We start from the raw sequence: 16477 nt of genomic DNA on the forward strand, positions 1-16477 counted from the left end.
CCCCTCGAGGCCCCAGGGATGCAGGGATGAGCAAGCTGAACCCTCCCCCGCCCCCGCCCCGCCCCTGGCCCCCAGGTCTCTGACCTGAAGGCGGATACATGCGAAGGAACACGCAGTCGCAATAACGTGTGACAGGCTGGGTGCCAGCAGATACAGGTTGCCATGTAAACGGACAGTGGGAGCGTCCATGCACCCAGGGTCCCGGTCCCCCCAGGGGCGGAGGCGGGAGTGGCAGGATGGCTCACATTGAGCTGGGCAGACGGCAAGCACGTCCCAGAACACCTTCTGTCAAAAAAGCGTGCGCTCCGAGGCGCAGCCTCTCAGCCTGTCACCTGCCCTGGGGGACGAGGGCTGCACCTGCAGGGCCCTCCCCACCAGTCCCAGGACCTCCTTCTACAGAACTCTGTCACCTCCGCAGCGGCCCCGCCTCTCTGTGCCAATCGGCCAATCTTGGCCGAAGCCTGTGTCATCAGCTCGAGGACCTGACCCCTCCCCGGCCCCCATCACAAGGGCAGAGGATCGAACCCCGGACCCAGCCCGGAGGCAGATTGAGGCTAACGACCCCCATGGTGATGGGAAATGTGCCCTTCCTGGGACTTTGGTCTCAGACGTGCAGACCAACGTCCAACGTCCACACTTATTTAAATGGTGAGGCCATGTAGCCTTGGGTGAGACTCTAGAAAGATGCCTGTGTGTATCTAGCACTGCGTGCCAGTACTAGACTCTCTCTAGATGCACGTGTGCCCAAGGCCCCCACATGCTGTGAGGCGGCCTTTTCTCTCCGACCTCGGTCTAAAGCCACGTCTGTGAAAGCTCCCATCTCCTCAGACAGTTACAACCCCTGGCTTTTCACCTGAAGCCCGCGTGCATGGCGCCAGTTCCCTGTTGAGCTATTTATTTCTCCCGGAAGGAGCCGGGAGCACCCTCAGATGCTGATCGTAGTGACCCCCAGTGTACGCTGAGAGCGGCGCCTGCTGCTGTCCCTCGGGCCCTCTCCTTCGGCGGCACCGGGCACTGCCAGGGCTGGGAGCATCCAGGCGCGTTTCCAGTCCAGGGGGCTGCTGTCGATGCTCCCCTGTCTCATATCTGAAAATGGACTTTCTTCTCCAGACTCTTCCCTAAAAGACTGGCCTAATGACCAAGATCCAAGCCTGACCGGGGGCCTGGGCAGCGGGCGGGGAGGCACCGTTGGTGCTGAGCTGGGGGAGGGTATGGCAGGTGGAACAGCAGCCGCGCCCGAACTCTTGCCCTGGCGTTGCTCTCCTATCTCGCCCCCCTCCCCCCCCAGCCTCATCTCCCTCCTCCTAAATGCCGGAGGCCAATGAAATCATCTCCAGTTACTTCCAAGACCGTGGGCGCATTGTTTTGTCTTCGGAGTGTAATCATTTCCCCCGGAATGTGCGCTGTGTGCCAGCACTAACGCGCCAGCGAGTATGGCAGGGAGCCGTGAGACCCGGCCTTTCTCACCGCCAGCCTTTCCCAGCGAAGTCCTGGAAATGCAACATCTTCAAGCACAGACGCCCGGCGGGCTTGACGGACGAGCACAAGGCATCAGAAACGTGACATCCTACAAGCGTGGAGTGAACATACGGTTTAATTCGCCTCATTATTCAGCGAGGCCCCCAGAAAGCGAAGGAGACCCAGCTGAGGAGCTGAGTGTTTACAGGGAGCTTAATCGAGGGATGCCGGAGCCAGAGGAGAGCCAGGCTGGCGGAGGCCCTACAAGGCAGATGACCAGAGAGGCATCTACAGATTAACAACGTCAAGGCTCTCATCGAACACTAAAACGTAAGGAGTCCTTGGCTGACCTACTAACCAGGACCCGGAGGACACGCTGCACCCTCTGCTTTATTGGGTGATATTCAGAGGCTCCTATGCTGGAGGCTCCTGAATATGTCATAAAAGTCCGAGGCCCAGGGAACCCTGCGACCGATTCGCCTCTGCCCACTCTCTCGGCAGGTCCCTCAGTGGGTGACTGGGCAGACTGTGGGCTCCCCAGGGTGGTCTGGGAGGGACAGCTCACACACTGTATGTCACTCACGGGAAATACTTCCTAAAAATTTATCTTTGTTGTTGACAGTATTACAGATGCCCCCATTCCCCTGCCCCTCTCCCCTCTGCCCTGGCTCCTCTCCACCCTAGTCCTTTATCGCACTATTGTCTGTGCCTATGGGCTGTGCTTACATGCATACAAGCTCTTTGGTTAATCTCTCCCCACCCCTTCTCCCCCTTCCCTCTGAGAATCATCAGTCTGTCCCAGGCCTCCATGTCTCTGAATCTGGTTTGTTCATCAGTTTATTTTGTTCATTAGATTCCACATGTGAGTGAGGTCATGTGATACTTGTCATTCTCTGACTTATTTCACTCATCAGAATACTCTCCAGGTCCCTCCATGCTGTCGCAAAGAGTAAGAGATTCTTCTTTTTTATAGCTGCATAGTATTCCATGGTGTACTCACCCATCTACTGCTGGGCACTTGGGCTGTTTCCAGATCTTAGCTGTTGTAAATTGTGCTGCTCTGAACATAGGGGTGCACACATTCTTTCTGATGGGTGTTTTGGGGTAGGAGAACTATTTGATAAAAGTGTGTCACCTTGGCTTAACCCACTCTCCTATTCCTAAAATCTAATTCCTATGAACTTCATTTCTATTTACTTTCCATGTTGGTTTGTTCTTGTGAGTGAAGGGTAGGAAGGAGGGATGTGAGCGGTGAGTCGGCCAAGGGTCCAACAGGGCCTCTCGGACCTCACTGAGCTCTGTCCCCTGGTCTCGGCAGCCTCTTAGCCCAATAATATCGCCTCTAAAGGCTCTGATCACTTGCAATTCAGTAAGGAAGCCACCGAAATGCAAGATTCTGGTCATAGTGTTTGATTCAAAGGGTCATTCTAGATTGTCGTGGTCCATGGCCAATGGACATGAGTGCACTCGCAGACAGAGAGAGCCACGGAGATGTGGTTTTCAGGGGTCGCTCGTGGCAATAACCAAAGTTGGACTAGTGATTTGATGTTTAGCTTTGGGGAGGGGTCAGAATGTGATAGAAACCCTTTCTTTCGAAAGAGTCAAGGAGCAGATACTCACACATCATCTTGCATTTAATTTGATTTGAGGCGATTCATGGGCCCATGACCCATCCACAGATTCTGGTCAAAAACTCCCACGTTAGAGAAAGAAGGAGCCACGTGAGCCGGGCTGGGTGCCAACCGGGTCATCACAGCCTGTGTCCAGGGCCTGACCTGACCTCCACCTTCTCTCGGTCTGCGGCATTTCCGTGTGGGCACCAGCCGAAATGTCATCAGGAAGGGAAACCCACACACAGTTATCTGGATAGCAAAGCCCTCTGTGGACCTGCTGTAATGACAGTTGCTGACATCACCACAGGCCGTGGGAGAGCACAGAGCCATGGGCCCAGGTGCATCCTCACCCCGCGCCCGACAAGCCCAATGGCCTGAGAGAAGGCACTTAACCCCCCTGGGGCTCACGGTGCTCACCTGCGAAGTGGAGATGACCCAGGAGGAGGGTGCAGAGCACAGCCCACGGCGCCTCGCCCCGCCTCGTCAGCTGAGTAGAATCAGGGGCAGGTCACACGGTGAGGACAATACGGGTTGTCCCCCAAAATGTATGCACACTTTCACAGCTGGTTGCTCAGCTTTGAAAATGAAATGTATTTCCATAAACACTGCCTTATAGTTGTTCCAAGTGTGTGTATACATTTTGGGGGACCTCCAGCATGCACCCAGGAAAGCCAGCGCAAGGTGGTGTCGGATTTGTCTTGCTTGTGTTGACAAGACTGGTCGAGTGGTTTTATGTCCTACCTCTGCTCCGAAACCTGGGTCATCACGTTACGTTGAGACTATCACGACGTCGCCTGCCTTTATTTGTCATCTAAACAGCAAAGCAGAGTTTACTGACTGTGATCCTGCCTCTCAGCTGTCGGAATCCTGAGCTCTATAGGAAAGAAGGGAACCTTAATACACACTCTCCTCAGTAAAAGGAGTCTATTGACATGCACGAGGTACGACACATTTCACCGGCTAAAAGCAGAATGTAAAATGCTTCCATCCACTCAGCTCCCATACTGGACACTGATCTGAAAGGTTTGCCAAGGATGTTACGAAGCCCACGTCGCTGGCGTGCTGTCCTCCCTCCGAGGTGTGCCTGCACTTGCTGATTATCTTTTGAACAAAACTGAAATGCGTCTGCGCTTTTTGAGAGATTTCTGTGTTCAGCACTAAACTGGGGGCCCCTACTTGCCTAACTCACCTGTTAGGTGGCTGGGCAGCCACGGTGGAGCCTCAGAATCATAATGAAGCATAGCAATCCCCCCTTTGGAAAACTGCTGTTTGAACTACTCTGCTACGCTTAGTCCCTTGTTCTGTGGGTCATCTCTGTTATTTTTAGACAGTCCCTTATGCTGTAAAGTAACTGTTGTAGTTTAAATAATAGAAAAAGATGAAAACTTTACTGTCTGACCTTGCAAGCTAGCCGTCTGACGTCATAGGCAAATGCTGATAATCATTCCCATATTCTCATGCCAAGTGTTTGTTCATTATGTAGCCAGGATCACAAACTGTCTGCAAAAATAACGTACACGGAGCTCTTTGTGAAATCTGCAGACAAAGAGCTCAAAAGGGTATAAATAAGGAAAACTTCCTCTATGTGTTTGCTCAGAGATGTGGGAGACACTGCCCTCTGGGCCTGCACGTAATAAAGACCCCTAATTAATTGGCTTGCCAAGGCGTCTTGTATCTAGCTCGCTGGTTTACGACACAACAATAACAGCAGTGCCAGCTGTGAGCACGGCCTGTGGTAAGCTGTGTACATGTTACCACTGACCCTACCCACAGCCGCACACTATAACGTTGTTTTCCTCTTCTTTCGAATCAGGACGACAGGGTGCGGAGAAGTCAAGGACTGATCCTGGGTCCCCACTGTGTTCCCCTCTAAAGCGGCACCTACCTTAGCTGGTGGGTGCACTCCCTACGCCCGCCTGCTCACCCGAGAGAGGCAGGGAGTGGCCCTGTCACACGCCCTCGCGTGGGCTGCTGTGGCCACCGCAGGAGAGCATCTGTGAACGCTTGGCTCTCGGCGGGCGCTCAGCTCCGGTCCCTGTTATCAGACTAAAAATCCCTCCGTGCCCGTATCTACTGTATCACTTTGCATCAATGTGCAAAGGAGTGAAAATTAGAGCGCAGAGGACCTGGATGAATGGATACAAATGAGTGAGAGATGGGCACTCCCGTGGGTCGTGTACACAGCCACCTCACCTCCGTGTCCTTCACCAGCTCCCTGCACCCACGTGATCTCCGTCGCCCGGTAACCTGGCCTTGCGTGTCCCGCAGGTGCGAAAGCGCGGAGCTGGACCACGCCATCCGCGACCTCATCGAGAGGGGGGCGGCTCCTGGGCCCCCGGCCGCCCCCATGGGGGCCACGCCGCTGCACGGAGGCTCACGCTCCCCGGAGGTAAGGCAACGCCTTCTCTCTGCTTTGTCTCACCACACCTGTCACCGTGCTCACCGAGAAGGGATGGGGACATCCCCACGTCCATCAGTAAGAACTTCCTGATGCCCAGAGGACAAGGCTGTGTGCAGCCACTTCCTGTTACAGAGGGACCCTAAGCAGAAGCGCTCCCCGGTGAGAGTGACAGCCCACGGCCACCGGGACGCCGGGCTCCTGCAGGGAGGGGGTGTCTAATGCAGCCAGGATGCCCGTCTGCGAGGAAGTGACCGATCTATGTGAGCCCGGTCATGCTGGGCTACCAGCATCAGCAGGATGCACGTGCAGTTTTAAAAAAATATATTTTTTCATTGATTTCAGAGAGGAAGGGAGTGGGGGAGAGAGAGATAGGAACACCAATGATGAGAGAGAATCATTGATCACTGCCTCCTGCAGGCCCCCTACTGGAATTGAGCCCACAACCCAACCCGGGCCTGTGCCCTGACCGGGAATCGAACTGTGGCCTCCTGGTTCATAGGTCAATGCCCAACCACCGAGCCAGGCCGGCAAGGCCACACATTCATTTTTAAGGAAACAAAGCCTTCCTGATTGACAGCGTGGTTTGGCTGCCAGCTTCCTCTTGTTTGGGGACATTTGTCTCTGGTGCTTTCTGGGAGCAAATAAACGCAGGGTGAGCGTGCTGGGCCACCCGTGGCGGCGTTCTGGAAATGCACCGTAAGCGATCAGCTCTGTCGCCCTCCCCACAGGAAGCTGTTCTTTTGAAATGATCTTTTTTTTTTTTTTTTTAAATACATTGTAAGTAGATGTGAGAGCATGGCTGACATGAACAGATGTTGCCTAACTTCTGTTTTACTTCCTGCTCCTGAAATGATTCGTGCTCGTTGCGCAAAAGTTACACCAAGCACTGAGATAACGATAAAAGCCACGTGGAGACGGATTTACTGAGGGGCCAATGAAGCGCAGGTTCCCGTAAGGGGGATTGACTTTTGTTCCTGATTTGCATTCACAAGTTGGTACCTTTTTCTCTTTCAGAGGAGGCCCTGGCGTTGTGCCAGCCTCGGGCCTCTCTGAACAGAGGTTGTGCCCTTGAATGTCCTCCAGGGCACCACACCCGGGTATGGTCACTGAGAATGTGGGGTCTGTGTTTCTCCTATACACACACACACACACACACACACACACACACGTGCACACACAATGCATGCACATACATGTGCGCACACAACACATGTGCACACACAAGACACGCACGTGCACACAATGTACACACACGCACATGCACACACACACTGTTAAAATTGCCCTTCATTTAATAGCATGTTGTGGCTAGCCCTGTGCCTCTTTGTGTCATTCAATTAATGAACAGAGTATTTATTGTGCGTGCTCTGTACCTGTGCACGTTTCCCTGAAAACGCACTTTTCCCTGAAAAAGTCATCTTTCCTTTCAAAGTCAGCAGTGGCTCTGCTAAGGGCTGAGCAGAGGCAGGCCTCTCCTTCCTCCCCTCCCTCCCCCTCTCCCGCCCACTCCCGTCCACTCCCGACCTCCTGGCCCTCCCCCAGGCACCTCTGACCCCACTAGGACTTCCTCCATCCTGGAAATGCACGCTTCTCTCTAGCCCGCCCGTCTAGTCCGGGAAGGACATCTGTAGGGGAGAACTGAGCCCCGCCCCTGCTGTCAGCCCCAGGCCCACTTGCTCACGCCTGCCTCCCCCTCTGCCCATGTTGTCCCTGATCCTTCTCACCTGGCAGCGACCTCGTCTGCTTCCTCGCTGCCATCCTCTTGGGGACGCGTTCCCTCTCTTTGGGGACTTACTGAGGCTGCCTTTCCCGTTAGGACGCTGTTTCCCCTGCACATAGGTCTCGGTGAAAGGTGCTCGCCTTCCTGCACCCACACACCCAGGCCAGGGAGAGCGCATTCCTCACCACGCTTTTCATTTTCCTGGTGACGTGCCAGGCAGAGGCGTCTGGAGAGCGAGGGGGAGAGGTGGGCCAGCGGTCACAGCGATGGGGGGAGATGGGAGCTGGCCAGCGGAGGCAGAGGCAGGAGGCCCTGAAGCACCTGGTTGCTGGGCAGCAGGTGAAGGACCGTTGCTCAGGGGCCTTTGGGCTCCTGACTCCTCACATCTCCACCACCTCCCACCGGCTCACAAGTGCTCAGTGCTCCCCACTTTTAAGCAGATGTGAGAGCACAGTATTGTCTGGCGGTGTTGTGGCTCCCCCATCCCAGCCTCGCTCCCTGAGCACAGCGCCCAGGGCTTCCCAGCCCCTTCCCCCGCGGCCACGCCCTCCCGGTCAGCCCCGGGGCCCTTCCCTCTGATTTCTCACTTGAACTCTCATTGGCATTGGACTCAACTCACTCACTCAAATGTCTTCTTCCATCGACATCTGTAATGTGAGCCCCCCAGGGCCTCCCTTTTCTCAGACCTTCCCTTCCCCACCCCTCCCCTAGGCTGGCCGTTCTCACCCGCCTGTGTGCTATGTCAGACTCACCTGGGTCTGGACGGTCCTCAGTTCATTAAACTACAAGATAATCGCTGAGGACGCCAGACATATGCTGAACGTGACTTCTCTCTACACGCATGTCAATGTCACTCAGCATCTTCTAAAGCCACTCAATCTCGTCTCAGCTAAAACTTTCTGACATTCGTCAATGGATCATTATCTGCCAAGTCACCCAAACTTGGGTCTCGTCCTGGGCTCTCCCAGGCCTCCTGCGCACACCTCCGTGGGCACCGTTCACAGAACAGCGCTTCTCTCCCTCCCGGACGCGCAGGCCTGCCTATCCCTCCTTCATGTTACCTTGGGTCCTCTCCCTGCATCTCACGGCTGCGCCAAAGCTCAGCTACTCAGAGGCGATGCCTCCTGGCCGCCCTCAGTTCTGCTCCACACTAAGGCTTATTGTCCAACATGGATCTTGCTCATAGACAAGTGCCTAGAACTTCAAGGTCGGCTCCTTCCCCTGCATCACAGAGCGCACAGGCCGTGGCTGGATCTATAAAATCCCCCGGGCTAGTCCCTGCCTAAGTTTAAAACAAAACATTCGAAAGAGGATCTAAAGTTTTGGGGCACCTTCCATAGCAGGTAGGGGGGTAAACATTTATATTTTGTTTGACATCGATGACAACACAACAGGCCTATTTCCGTCCTCAGTGTCCAGCCGAGGAAGCCAAGGTTCACAGAAATTTGAAAACGGCGCCTAAATCCACAAAGTTGTCAAGTTCTAGTCCAGTGGTTCTCAACCTCGGCTGCACATTACGATCACCTGGGAATCTTTTTTAAAATCCTGATTTCTGGCCCTTATCTTCCGGAAATTCTGTTTCTTTGTTACTAATGTTGTGGCCCCACCCCATCACAAAGAAACAGAATTTCCGGAGGATGAGGCCCAGAAATCAGGATTTTAAAAAGATTCCCAGGTGATTCTAATGTGCAGCCAAGGTTGAGAACCACTGTTCTAGTCTCAGGACAGGAAACAAAGCTCTGAGTGTGTTTTCCTTGCAGAAAAGGGCCGCGCTGTCTCCTACGCATCCGGCCCTTCCCCGAATGCACCCACGTCCCAGCCACCTGTGATCCCACAGACCCCGCAGTTCTGTGCGTGGGCCTGCCACAGGCTGTGTGTTCCCATGGCAACACCGGCCTCACACGGATCACGGATCATGTGGTGACAGGGCCAGCCCTCAGGCTGGAACCAGGAGCCCCCGTGGTGGGTGTGCCCCTCCTTTCTGGGCTCGAACTGCGGTGCCTTCACTTGTCCTGGGAGGCAAGTCTCGGGGGAACAGCCCCTGGAGGTCTCCCTTCACCCTGCAGACCCGGGGATGAAGGCGTTCAAAGGGCCCTTCGAGCCAACGGTGACTCCTAGGTGAGTGCCCAGCAGAGTCTCTTTGGAAGGAAGGCCTGCATTCGAACCAGAACGAGCGCCTTGCATCTCCGGAGACACCGAGAGCTCGGGACTCGGTGAGAACTCTTCTCTCCCGGCGAGACGGTGAGAAGGGGGGACCGACGACGGTAGGTCGGACTGCGGGGCGTCTCTGGCCTTCACGGAATGGAGCAGGGGCAGAGTCCACGACGCCTTTTCCAGGAGCAGGAAGCGAATTTCGTTATGACTATGAGATAGATGGGAAGAACGAAGCTGAATGAGAGCCAAGAGTCGGTGGGGGCCTGGGGCAAAGTTCCCGTTTTGCTCAGCCACCTTCGCCAGAATAAGCAGAGGGAGAGCTACTCCAGGAGAGGGTGCGTGGCTGACTCACCGCCTCGAGGATACGGAAGGCATCGTGGGTGAACCGCGGGCTCCCCGTATGGAGGTGTGTTCTCCCCTCCGGGAGTCGCAGCAGGAGTGGGCGAGCACAGGGCATGGGGAGTCTTGTAGGAAAAAGGAAAAACATTCTCTGAGTGAGAATAAGCAGGTTCCAGAACGAGTATTACATGCAAGTGATACTAACCCAAGACATTCGTATACGAGCATTAATTTCTGGCCCTGTAATGTGTGTCTTCAAATGCAAAAGGAAGTGGTAGGAGGCGTGGAATGCGTTTCACGGACCAACAGCCCCAGGCCCCGTGATGCCTGGAGTCAAGGACGCGGCTTGCGCCCTGAGAGGCCGCCCAGCGCTGAACGGCCTGAGGACCCCGTCTTGTCTTTGGATTCTGTTTTGCGTTATTGATTTTTAACTAAGAAACAGCCCCCGAAATTGGCTTTTCATACCTTTGGTACAGGCCTGGCCGGGTAGCTCAGCTGGCTAGAGCGTCATCTTGATATGCCAAGGTTGCGGGTTCGATCCCCAGTCGGGGCACATTCAAGATGCAACCGATGAATGCATGAGTAAGTGGAACAACAAATCTCTCTCTCTCTCTCAGAGATTATGAGGGAAACTTCCTGCCAACTACCGCAAGGCGACACGTGGTTTCTGGAACCACTTGTTTGAAAAAAAAAACAAAAAAACAATAAGAAAAGAATAAGATCTAGCTTCTATTTTCTTATTTCCCTTTTTTGAAAGTTGAGATAGCCTATTCTTTATCAAAATGAGATTTTGATGATCAGAATCTTGTTTTCCCATCTGTAAAATGGATTTGGCAAGAATATAAAGCGAGTGAAACTGTGGAAGCACTTGGTGGCGGCCGTGGAAGGCTTGGTCCGCGTGGCTTCGTGGTGTGAGGCCCTGGGAAGGTCACCTTCCCTGGGGACGTCTGAGTGGGCGGCTGGGAAACTGCCTGCAAGTCTGGCTCAGCTGCTCTGCGTGTGTCTGCAGATCAGGGTTGCAGGCTCAGCGAGGCCATTGCAAGGAGCGCTGCGGCTTCCCCTTCGCTGTCAGTGCAGCTGTGAGAGTCGAGCCTTCTCATCGTCAAGTGTATCCAAACCCCAGAGCTCCGTGGGTGAGAGCATGGAGAGGCCAGCGTGGTTGCGCACCAGGCTGGTCTGTGGCAAACTCCTCCTTCCCTTCCTCACGAAGATGCTAAGGCCGCCACTTCGCATGACGATCGGGGGCACGTCCGGACGAGGAGAGCTGGCGGTGTCTGCCCCGCTTGAGTCCAGTTTACAATGAAACATCTCACTGGGCCGCACAGGAAAACAGACACAAGTCTCTAAGCTAAAACCAGCCTCTCTGACACCAGAATTCAGACTCTTAAAGAGGAGGGAGACGAAAGCCGTTCCTGACTTCTGCGTGGCCTCCTCTTGTTGGATAGAAGGCATTCGGGGTAAACCGAGGCTCCCCCTGGGTGGGTAAGAGACACCTTTGAGTAGGACACTTCCTACGGACCCATCCCTGGGACGACTCGCCCAGGGGCCAGGAGACGAGAGGCAGCTGTGCTCCGGGAGGGTCCTAGCATCCACAGGCCAGGCCCCTGGGCGGCCAGAGGAGCAGCGAGACAGCACGCGGGGTCACGGGGAAGCCCCAAGCCTGGCAGTAAGGAGTGGAATTGGGGGGGGCATTCTACCCGGTTTCATCATTTTACCTGACGGGGTGACCAGAGAGCCTAGCGCCTGCACAGAGGAGAAGAGGAGAGCGGGAATCTGGGGTTTCTGCGAGCGGACACTGCGGCGGGTGTGGCTCTTCCTGCCTTAGGCTGTCCTCGCCCAGACTCCCGGGACCTCAGCGCGGCATTAGAAAAAGCCTCAGATACACCTTCCTGGCTATGCCATCGAATAACAGAAGCCTTTTGGTTAAGAAACTTATAAACTCATGATGACATTAAGGAAGCAGAGTATTTGGCCTGGGAGGTCCCGTGAGCAGCACGGCCGTAGGAGATGCTTCACAAACGTGTTCTCTGGACCCCTGACCTGCGTGGCTGTGTGATGGGACGCGGACTGCCACCCCGAGTTGGGTTTGGTGACCCTTTTTCTCAAGCCAGCCCTCCAGGCCCAGTTTGTTAGACACAATGTCAATAATGGGTGTGGGCGGCAGTGCCGGCTCTCAGTGCGGTGGCCTGGAGGCTGGGGGCTGGCTGTGAAATGCTAGGCAGACGGGGCTTTCCCTCTGCATCTACGACACACTCAGCCAGCACGAGGGAAAACACCTCTTAGTGAGCGAGGAACAGTGCGGGTGTCCGGGCTCAGCTGAGGGTACTTCCCTGGTCCCCAGGAATCCTGCTCTCCAGAGAGACAGGTGTGCGGACCCAATGACTATGGGAGAGACAGGTGTGCGGACCCAATGACTGTGGGAGAGACAGGTGTGCGGACCCAATGACTGTGGGAGAGACAGGTGTGCGGACCCAATGACTGTGGGAGAGACAGGTGTGCGGACCTGATGACTGACTGTGGGAGAGACAGGTGTGAGGACCTGATGACTGACTGTGGGAGAGACAGGTGGGTGGACCTGATGACTGACTGTGGGAGAGACAGGTGGGTGGACCTGATGACTGACTGTGGGAGAGACAGGTGCATGGACCTGATGACTGACTGTGGGAGAGACAGGTGCGTGGACCTGATGACTGACTGTGGGAGAGACAGGTGCGTGGACCTGATGACTGACTGTGGGAGAGACAGGTGTGAGGACCTGATGACTGACTGTGGGAGAGACAGGTGTGTGGGCCTGATGACTGACTGTGGGAGAGACAGGTGTGTGGGCCTGATGACTGACTGTGGGAGAGACAGGTGTGAGGACCTGATGATCTTTCATGGTCCATGCTGGTGCTGCTGCTCCTGGAAGCGCCAGGACCACAGAGGAGGAAGCGCTGACTGGTTCTGGAGGACCAGGCTCCAGTCCACCCTGGCAGGGCTCGAGGCTGGTGCAGCGCGGAGAAACCTTCCCCCTCAGGAGGCTCAGACAGTCTCCGTTCCATGCAGACCACAGACTGTTCAGCAAAGCCATGGCCCTACAATGCATGTGACACACACTGAAAACTAAAGGCAGCCGTGGTGCAAAGAGGCTGTGGCAGCGTCTCCAGGCTGCGAGGGAGGGTGGCGCGTGCCCCGCCAGGAGGGAAGGGCACGCACCCTCAGGGGCTGTGGGATTCCAGACTCGCCTCTCCTTGCACCCTCCTAGGCCAAGCCCAGGTGCAGGAAGGAAAGAGGGGAGATGCCCTAGTCTGGAGGGCAAGGAGCTGCCCTTTCTGCGCCTCAGGTCTCTGTAAGCTCCCAGGGGGATGTGGGCCTCAGCGCTGCGTCCGGGGGAGGGGGCTTCCTGTGTGAGCCCTGTGCATGGCACAGGCACGGAAATAATTGGCACTAATTGTCCTGGAGTTTACATTCTGATGGGGAGGCAAGGCACGAGGAAGAGAAGCAGGTGGTGTGTTATCCACACAGCACGGGGGGGAAACATTGCTGAGAATGCGGGAAGGTCTGGGGTGAGAGGTAGGTAAGGTCTCAACAAAGAGCTGCCATTCATGCAATCACTTATCACCTCCGGAAGGTGGGGCATGAGCCATGTGGACCTGGGGGAGGACAGGGAGTGTGCAGCGCAGGGCCACAGAGCAGCGGCGTGGTGGGGACAGGGAGCAGAGAGGAAGGGGACGGTGCTGAGAGAGGCGGGCCACGCCTGTGCGGGGCGTGTGGGTCCTTGTGGCCGCTCTAAGGATTCTGCTCCGGCTCTGAGTGAGATGGAAGCCATGGAAGGGGGAGTGGCATGAAATGGCATATCCTAGAGACTCACAGTGGCCGCTGGACTCAGCATGGATGGAGGAGTGAGAGGGGAAGCTGGGAGGCGTGGGTTTACTGTGCTCGTCCGGGTAACAGGCCGTGGAGGCTGGGACATCCTGAGATGAGAAGCTCAAGGCCACCTAACGAGAAACGGTGAGCTGGACCTTGACTCAGAGAGAGACACCAGTGCCTACTGGGCGCCCGCCTAAGAATCTTCCTGTGAATAAAATCTGGAAGCCACTGTGGAAGCTCCCATGGTGAGGAAGGTTACAGAAAGGCTGTGGGTCTCCCCTTGCCGCCTTCTCGCTGAATGGAAGTCGGCGGCTCTTGGCCGCGTGCTGGCCCCGTGCTGGGTGTGTGTTCAGAGCCGAGAGCGTGCCCAGTCTGCTGGTGTGCAGTCTCAGCACAAGGCTGTCTTCCTTGCCTCCTCCCCATGGCTGTCTGGATGCCTAAAAGGCACCTCCTTCCCCGCCTGCGGAAAAGCCGCCTCCTGCACGTCCCCATCACTGATTGATGGCCAGATTACTTGTTGCATAAATAATTTGATTGGCAGCTCTATCTTTTAAGGTCATATTATGATGGCTATCTAAGCTCCTGTATGTATTTTCACAGATAGAAATCCTGGGAGAGGACACCATGACTCTCCCCATTTCGCACCTGTGGGCCTTGGGGCCTTCAGCCTCATGCCAAGTTACAAGCAGCGGGCGGCAGAGCTGGGGTCTGAATCTGGCGACTGGACTCTCGAGTCAGGTCCCTCAGTCACAGCAAACACTCTGTCTCCTGCCTGCGTAGCACATTCGCTTACACATTCCTGCCAAGAGATTCAGGACGCAGAGGAGGTCCTCCAACGCCCTTTCTAAAGGAGATTAAAGTCCGTGTTTATTTTACCTGCCAGTGAATGGCTCCAAGCATTGATAGAAATGGAGTGATCTCTCTCGGACTAATTTTGAGAAAATGATCTGAATGTGAATGATAGTTACAGACCAGTGACTGGTCATTGCTTGGCCCTTCCCTTCCCTGTATTTCTCCTGGTTAGTTATTTTCTCTATAAAATAGTGTCACTCGAGAAACGAGGACTCTTTAAGACCGCCGTGGAGATGTGGAGTGGAATGTCTGTCTCCCGAAATCACTGCTGCCAGTGAGGTATCTCCTGAGGCAAAGCTGGACACGGAGCCAGTCTCAGAGCCCATGCCCCACGTGAGAGGGTGGGGTGGGAGAGAGCACATAGCCAAAAGCCCCCAGGGCTGGCCTGGCTCGCTCACTCACAGCCATGGCTCTCTGGAGTAACAGAAATCTGTTTATGGTGAAACTGCTTAGAGAAGAGGCAAAAGAAGCATAACGAGGATTTCTATTCATAGAAGCAATCACTTCCCAACAGGGGGCACTTGGACAGAGAACACCCAACAGGGGGCACCTGGACAGAGAACACCCAACAGGGGGCACCTGGACAGAGAACACCCAACAGTGGGCACCTGGACAGAGAATACCCAACAGGGGGCACCTGGACAGAGAACACCCAACAGGGGGGACCTGGACAGAGAGCACCCAACAGGGGGCACCTGGACAGAGAGCACCCAACAGGGGGCACCTGGACAGAGAACACCCAACAGGGGACACCTGGGCAGAGAACACCCAACAGGGGACACCTGGGCAGAGAACACCCAACAGGGGACACCTGGGCAGAGAGCACCCAACAGGGGGCACCTGGACAGAGAACACCCAACAGGGGACACCTGGGCAGAGAGCACCCAACAGGGGACACCTGGGCAGAGAACACCCAACAGGGGACACCTGGGCAGAGAGCACCCAACAGGGGACACCTGGACAGAGAGCACCCAAAGACAGCAGGGCCAAGGACAGTGTTTCCTGGCAAGAAAATGTTCTGACAACTCCCCAGGTCACTGTTGTCCCATCCACTGGTTACTACTGTTAAGTATACACATTAGACCTCGAGCTACTAATATATATAACTATGGGGGGGTGTGTGTTGGAAAAAAGCATTTTACATTATTGTCCTTTTTTTTCTTTTCTGCTGAGCATATTTTACTGTTAGGGAAGTGGCCGTTTCCAGGAAATCTCTGCTTGTGACCCCTAAAATCAGACCATATGAGTCATAACGCTCCCCCAAAATCTCGGAACCATTTGATTCCCACTGCTAATTTTAGATATTGCCTTAAGGAAATGTCACTGCCTTTCACTTCAGTGCACCCCAACAGACCAAGAAACCAGCAAAGAGTAAACACACACACATGTGCACACACACACACACAGCACACGTCTATACGATTAGCAGGTAGATATTTATCCTTCAACATGTGCGTGGCACCTGTCCATGCCCGGGAACCATGGACACAGAGGTGACCACACCCACATGTAAACGAGCTATTGTACATGTGGCATGGCTGGTTGGAGGTCAAACAAGGTCAGCAGCCCCAGGTTGGAGGGGACCCAAGAGGGCAAGGCTCCAGGTGTCCGAGCTGCATGCACTGGGGCCAGGACTCGTTTCAGGGAAAGGAGGGGATTTGTGGGGCTGGGCCCGGGAGGAGCCCATTCATCCCCTTCGAAAGGCTCTGAATTTCAGGAGTTTTGGGATTTATACTACATCCATGCGGACACCTCAGAGGAAGCTCTGAAGATAAATGTGAACTATGTGATCAACTGTCAATTCTTTCTTTTCTCCTTCCCGCAGCACACTCTTCCTTTTCGTATTCTTGCTTATCTCTCACTCTCTTTCTTCCACGCCAGGATGAGGCCTGCCCATCGGCCCCTTGTACAGCGCCCAGCACCCACCCCTCAAACCCCTGGCCCCACTAATGAATGAGTGCTCCATCACTCAATGCCTTGCACAGGCCAAGAGCCCACCAACTGAGAGAAAATGTGAGGTTGGGAAAGAGTTCGTGTCCGATGATGTTCTCTGTCCGATTTCTCCTAATCCATGGAGAAAACCTGGACTTT

Source organism: Myotis myotis, unplaced genomic scaffold (assembly GCF_014108235.1).
Source record: "Myotis myotis isolate mMyoMyo1 unplaced genomic scaffold, mMyoMyo1.p scaffold_m19_p_6, whole genome shotgun sequence".
Lineage (NCBI taxonomy): Eukaryota > Metazoa > Chordata > Mammalia > Chiroptera > Vespertilionidae > Myotis > Myotis myotis.